Raw genomic sequence first — 6,231 nt, forward strand, 5'->3', positions numbered from 1 at the left:
ATTGGATTGTCTGTTTTAGGAGGAAGGGAAGAATGAGAAACAACGGTGGAACCAAATAAAGGCTCTGGGAAAAATATGAGGGGAAAGGAGGAATAGCAAGCAGCTTGGAGGCAGGATGGATGAATCCAGAGCAGAGGGCCATTGCCTGCAGCCATTGGCAGGGGGCGGAAAATATGCTTCTGGCTTATATAGGGCAAGAGAAATCCAATAGCCTCTTTTACTTTTTAGCACTAAAAGCTTGAATTAAAATGATTGAGCACTACACTAGAAATATAACTATAACAGGGTAGGGAAATAAAAGAAAATAATCACAACCGTGCACAAGTAATGGGTGTGCAGACTGGGTGTGACCAGATGGGACAGGCAGGTGCCTCTAGAGTTGGTGGTCTAACTCACCCAGAAGAGCCTCTGTCATCAACCAGGGTAACATAGCCAGCTTGGAAATGAGGCAAGTCTTTGCCACAAGGTGGTCTGATCCTCACCTTGAGCCTCTGTCATCAACCAGGGTGACAGCCAGCTTGGAAATGAGGCAAGGTCTTTGCCACAAGGTGGTCTGATCCTCACCTTTGCCTCTGCCTTGGCCAGCCCTGTTTCCTCTCTAGCCTGAGCAGGTTGACCACTGGCAATGGGGCAGTGCTCTCAGCCCAGTTTCACACGTGCCAGCCACGCTTCCTTCCCTGGTCTTCCGGACTCTGAATCCAGCATCTTGGTTCCTGGCTCTTGATGCACCTAGCTGTGAGGTCTTCTGGACTCCTGCAACATTGCTCAGTTAGGTTCTCTGTCCTGGCTTCTCCCCAACATCCCTATCCCATTATTGTCTGGCACAAGGCTCTTTCGGTCCTATATAGGTCGTCAGTCCAGTTGTCTATGTGATAAATACTCTGCATAGACGCTGGGTCTGAGTTGGGCTTTGTCCTATACCCAAAATGATCTCATCCTTCTCCCCAGATGAAAAAGATACCAAACCCAGAGTAGGTTCACAGGCAAGAATGCTTCTTACCTGAGACCAACAGATATGTTTTGGGTAAAGAGGGGATCCTGGAATTTGTGTTTCAGAAGTGGTACTGAGACCAAAGATGGGGACGTTATCTTAAATTGGATTGTCTGTTTTAGGAGGAAGGGAAGAATGAGAAACAACGGTGGAACCAAATAAAGGCTCTGGGAAAAATATGAGGGGAAAGGAGGAATAGCAAGCAGCTTGGAGGCAGGATGGATGAATCCAGAGCAGAGGGCCATTGCCTGCAGCCATTGGCAGGCGCTTGCACAGGGAACTTGGCTTTGGGTTCATTCATATTTGATGGGTCCTTTAGTTCAGTGGCTAAAATCTAGGACTCTGAGTCAGGAGACGGATTTGCATCTCAACTCTACTGAATGCTGATTGTTCCAGAATTTCTATACCGAAGTGCCTGAGGGGAGCCATCTGGTTGGAATAAGAGCTTGGGAACTTATCTTGAAGCTGCCTTGGCATCAAACTATAAGTAATGTTGAAAAGAATTAAGTGTCCATATGTAAGAACGCCTAAGGGTGGGATGGTAGAACAGTATTAGTCAGCTAACCTAACAATAATGCTACATAACAAACAACCACAACGTCATGATGGCATCTAGCAGTAAGATTTCACGGCTGTGCTCACTGGTGTGCAGGTCAGCTGGGGTAGCTCTGCTTTAGGCGATGGATCTGTGGGTCACTGGAGCACGACCTATCTGTGTTGTGCTTGGCTAAATCGCTTCGAGCAGAGGGCTCCATCCAGGTTGGCTCCACATGTCTTACAACTTCCTCAACTTGTGGTTACCTGAGACATAGTCTGCTATGGAGAAAGGCAACCCAATGAGAGTAAGCCCAAGCACACAGGTGCATCCAGGTCTCTCTCAAGTCACATCCACCGCCTCCTCATTGATCAACATGCACACGAGAGCCACATCCAGAGCCACATGTCCAAGCAGTGCATTTCCTCCACTCTGAGAATACAGGAAGATAGCGTGTGGATGCAGAACACGACCACCTGGGGTGAAGAGTGGAGACCAACCTACCTTTAGGTAGAATTGCATAGTAGCCTTGAGCAAGCCTTTTAAAGTTTCGACCATAAGCTTCTCATTATCTCTTTTGTAAATTTAGGTCAGGATAGCTGAGAAGCACAGAGAGGCAACTGAGTGGATGCTGGAGCCAGACGTATTGGGCTCAAAGCTTCATTCCAATGCTGAATAGCTGTGTGACCCTGAGCAAACCATTTAACTGAGTTTGCTTCAGTGTCCTCTTCAGTAAAGTGGGAACAGGGGTAGTGATTGTACTTCTCCCTTAGGATTATTGAGATACTAAATGAGTACATGTCTGTAAAGTACCCAGACGATCCTGTGGCACAGAACATGGTGCATAGGGATGGCGCATGTAAACGCTGCTCTGAGCAGGCTTGCCGTCCTTGTCTGCTGCTCCTGTTTCCCTCCACCCTGCCTAGTGGCATCCTTGCTCATCGGGCTGTGCTGCCTATCCCTGTCTGATTTCTCCTATTCCCGGTAAGTAGCACCTTTCCTCCCAAAGCTGCGTATTCTCGTGTTCCTTCCTTTCAGACCTCTTCCAAGGCTTGATGAGGCTTAAGGGTTATAAGCCTTAAGCTTATAAAACCTAGACTCCCAGGAAGAAGGGAAGGTAGAGAAGGTCTGGGAGCCCAATGATAATGTGGGTATATTGACAGTCCCAGACTTAAGATGGTTCAAGACAAAATATGTCTTGCTTCATGATGGTATAAAAGTGGTATGCATTCAGTAGAAGCCACACTTACATCTCTGAATTTTGACCTTCTCCCTGGTAGTAATATGCCATATGCTACTCTCTTGGGATGCTGGGCAGCAGAAGGGAGCTGTTCTGTTTTCCGCATTCAGTACAGCATTTAATAAATGACATGAGCTTGCCAGATCTTTATTATAAAGAAGGTTTTGTGTTGGATGATTTTGTCCAGCTATAGGTTGGACATTTTTTGCTAAGTTTATTGACTTATTTCAATAAGGGAGTGAGGAGAGAAGCTCCAACAGAGTCCCAACTCTGTCATTCACCCCAGCCTCAGCCAGCCCCAGGTCACAGGCGTGTCATGCCTGGTGTAATCCAGAAACAATTCCGGAACCTTCCCATGTGGGTCTGCCTTGCAGAGCATTTGGTTTCACTGCTGTGACACTGTCCAGCCCCAGGTAGGCATATTAAATGCATTTCAATTTATGACATTTTCAACTAACAATGGATTTATAGGGATGTCAACCCACAGTGTAAGGCAAGGAGTACTTGCATTCAAGTTCCATGGCCCACTGAGGGTCCTAGGGTGACCGAGTTAATGAACTCAGGCGCTGGGTGGGACCTGGAGCACCACGAACTATTGGGGTTCACAAAGCTCAATTTTTATTAACCAATCTCCATCTTCATGATCCCGGTTTCCATTAGGAGCAGTTCTACTAAAACATTTGTAAACTACAGCCTGTTTAGGGCTGGCAGGTGGTGTGGTGGTTAAAGGCGCTGGATTCCCACATGGCCAACCATGGTTCAAGTCCTGGGCCTGGAGGCTTCCTTTCTCACTTTCTCTCTCTGTCTCTCTCTGGTTGAATTGGATGATGATAACAATAATAATAAAAAGTTAAAATAAAATAATAATTTTTTAAAAAGTACAGCCTGTCTCTGCAGGAGGCCAAAAACAAAGGGCCAGGAATTCACCCTGTTTGCGTTTGTAGCTACCACTCCCCTCTTCCTCTCCGGCCCTCTCTCCTGTGCTGATCACAAAGGTGTAAGCACAGTGAGAGCTCTCTACGCCCTGAACAAGATACCGCAGCGAGCTGAGGGCGATCACTGCCAGGGCCGCTGTCAGACACAGGCTGGTCAAGCTCATGTCTCCATACCTGAGATACCCTGGATGTGAAGACTCATAGAACAAAACTGCACACACATCCCTGTGCTGAAACGTACATCTCTCTCTCTCTTACACACACACACACACACACACACACACACACACTTCAAGTTTAATCACCCTGTTTATTCGCTAGGTTACCAGCATTCAGAGCAAAGAAAATGTGAAAAAGAAAGATGGAAGAAAAAAAAAAAAGTCTCATCTTTAACATTGCAGCTAATTCCATTAATTATGTTGTGATGCAATTAAGCATTTCATTTCAGAGCTATTAAAAGCTTAAATTATTTATTAATAATTACAGATCATTACCTGATAGTGTTCACTCTGCAGAGCAGGTGATGAATAATTTAGCAGCGCCGACACGGTTCTCTCCTTGCAGCCCTCTTTAGTTGGTGTCTATATTTGTACATGTCAGCTTGCCAGTGCGTGTGCCTGTTTGTGGAACCTACCTACCTGCTTCTTCTGTTTATACTGCATCTTCCTGAATTCTGAATGCAGCTTCAAACTTTTCACTTTTAAAGTTTTATAACCTAGGTTGCAGGTGAGACAAGAATAATAATGTTAAGTAGGGAAAATGTGCACTTTCTTTTCGTGGTTGACAGGGACTTCAGTGCTAAGGGTAAATTAAAGTTATTCATTACCGACGCTGCTTCGTATTCCCCCCTTTTCTATGTTGAGGTCTTTCATAATGGTTACTATTGCTTTATTACAATATACAGGCATGCAACCAATTAATACTTTTGTTCAAATGCTGTTTAAAGGTTCATTTTAATCACAACTAAAACAAAGTTATTAAAGTTAAAATATAGAAAAGAATCTCATGATGAATCCAAGCCAGCAGTAACTGATAAGTGGTTATTGGTGTTAGAGAGAAAGACCAGAGTCCAGCCATGGCTGAACATACCCATCTATTCCTGCATCTGCCAGAAGACGTACCCTAACATTTGCTTTATCAGGGAAGAGTCCTGAGTGAGGTGACCAACTGCTCACACTGGGAAATCACCCTGTGAAACAAACCAGACTAGGAAAAACAAACACCGTATGTCCCCATTCCACATACACCTAATGTCCCTACTCTGTGGTGGAGACCGAAGGACTCGGAAGCACAGAAATAGAGACTGGGATGTAGATGCTAGGCACTGCTGTGGAGGAGGTAGAAGGGGGTTCATGAGAAAATAATGGACACGAGAATGCATGTAAACAAGAGGGAAGGCTCTAGGATGATGTATCATAGCAGAGTTAAAAATATGGACAATTTGGGCCAGCAGGTGGTATGGAGGTCTCAGGTGTTGGATCCCACATGACTGACTCTGCAGTTCAAGTCCTGGATCTGAAAATTATGCTGGACACATGTGTGTACATGCCAAAAATTCTCAGAAGAGAATGGAGGAGAAGGGACTGTGACGTGGCCATCCTCCCAGGGGTTAATTTCTCACTTTCTCTCTGTTTCTGTCTCTGTTTCTCCAGTGAGTGCATGCATCCACAGGTGTTGGATCCCGCATGACTGACTCTGCAGTTCAAGTCCTGGATCTGAAAATTATGCTGGACACATGTGTGTACATGCCAAAAATTCTCAGAAGAGAATGGAGGAGAAGGGACTGTGACGTGGCCATCCTCCCAGGGGTTAATTTCTCACTTTCTCTCTGTTTCTGTCTCTGTTTCTCCAGTGAGTGCATGCATCCTAGAGCAAAGAGACTTTGAAATGGAAAATTTAATACATAGTTTCAAAACTACAAACTAGTAGAACTATGAACAAATTGCACAACATAATGTAATATTTAATGCTAAAGAAGATAGAGATGGGTCTATCTTTGATTTGCTTATTTTTCTCGGTATGCACCCCTATGCCATAACCCACCATGATATACATCTATTATATGAAAATTAATTAAAAAAATAATTAAATTAATTAAAAAATATAATAATAGTAATAATAGAAGACATCCATGCTGAGTGGGCAGCCACTGAAGAGTGATTTAATCACACACTATCTACATAAACCTAAGTAAGCTATTAGCCATCTACCTTATGGGTTTAAGGTGAGGCCATTGCTTTATTCAAAAGATACTCTGAGAGTCTCTCAGTGATGCTAGCGCTGTGCTGGATGCTGGAAAGAGGGCAGGAAATAGCTTGGGTGGGAGCTTGACGGTATCCAGGACACATTTCAACAGCTTTATAACATGCTCTTTGCTAGGTGATCTTCGATCTTTCTTCTATCTGTTGGTGATCTGCCAGAAATGAGGACAAGATTTGCCCTTCCGAAACAAAATTGTTTTTTGATACAAAAATCAATTGATCATGGCATGTTCTCTGCTGTTAACTCCACATGTGGGCCTGCCATTAAC

At 44.4% G+C, this 6,231-nt stretch overlaps 1 long non-coding RNA gene across 1 annotated transcript; it reads right to left on the reverse strand.

Moving 5' to 3' along the window:
• Window positions 1-575: 575 nt before the first annotated feature.
• On the reverse strand, window positions 576-6,221 carry LOC102496160 (uncharacterized). The gene is made up of 3 exons (XR_335690.2): window positions 5,912-6,221; window positions 4,196-4,416; window positions 576-753 (listed from the first exon to the last, which is right to left on the reverse strand). It is a non-coding gene; the product is annotated as an uncharacterized LOC102496160 (long non-coding RNA).
• Between the last annotated feature and the right edge of the window lie 10 nt (window positions 6,222-6,231).

Source organism: Tupaia chinensis, unplaced genomic scaffold, assembly GCF_000334495.1.
Source record: "Tupaia chinensis unplaced genomic scaffold, TupChi_1.0 Scaffold000494_1, whole genome shotgun sequence".
Classification (NCBI taxonomy): Eukaryota; Metazoa; Chordata; class Mammalia; order Scandentia; family Tupaiidae; genus Tupaia; species Tupaia belangeri.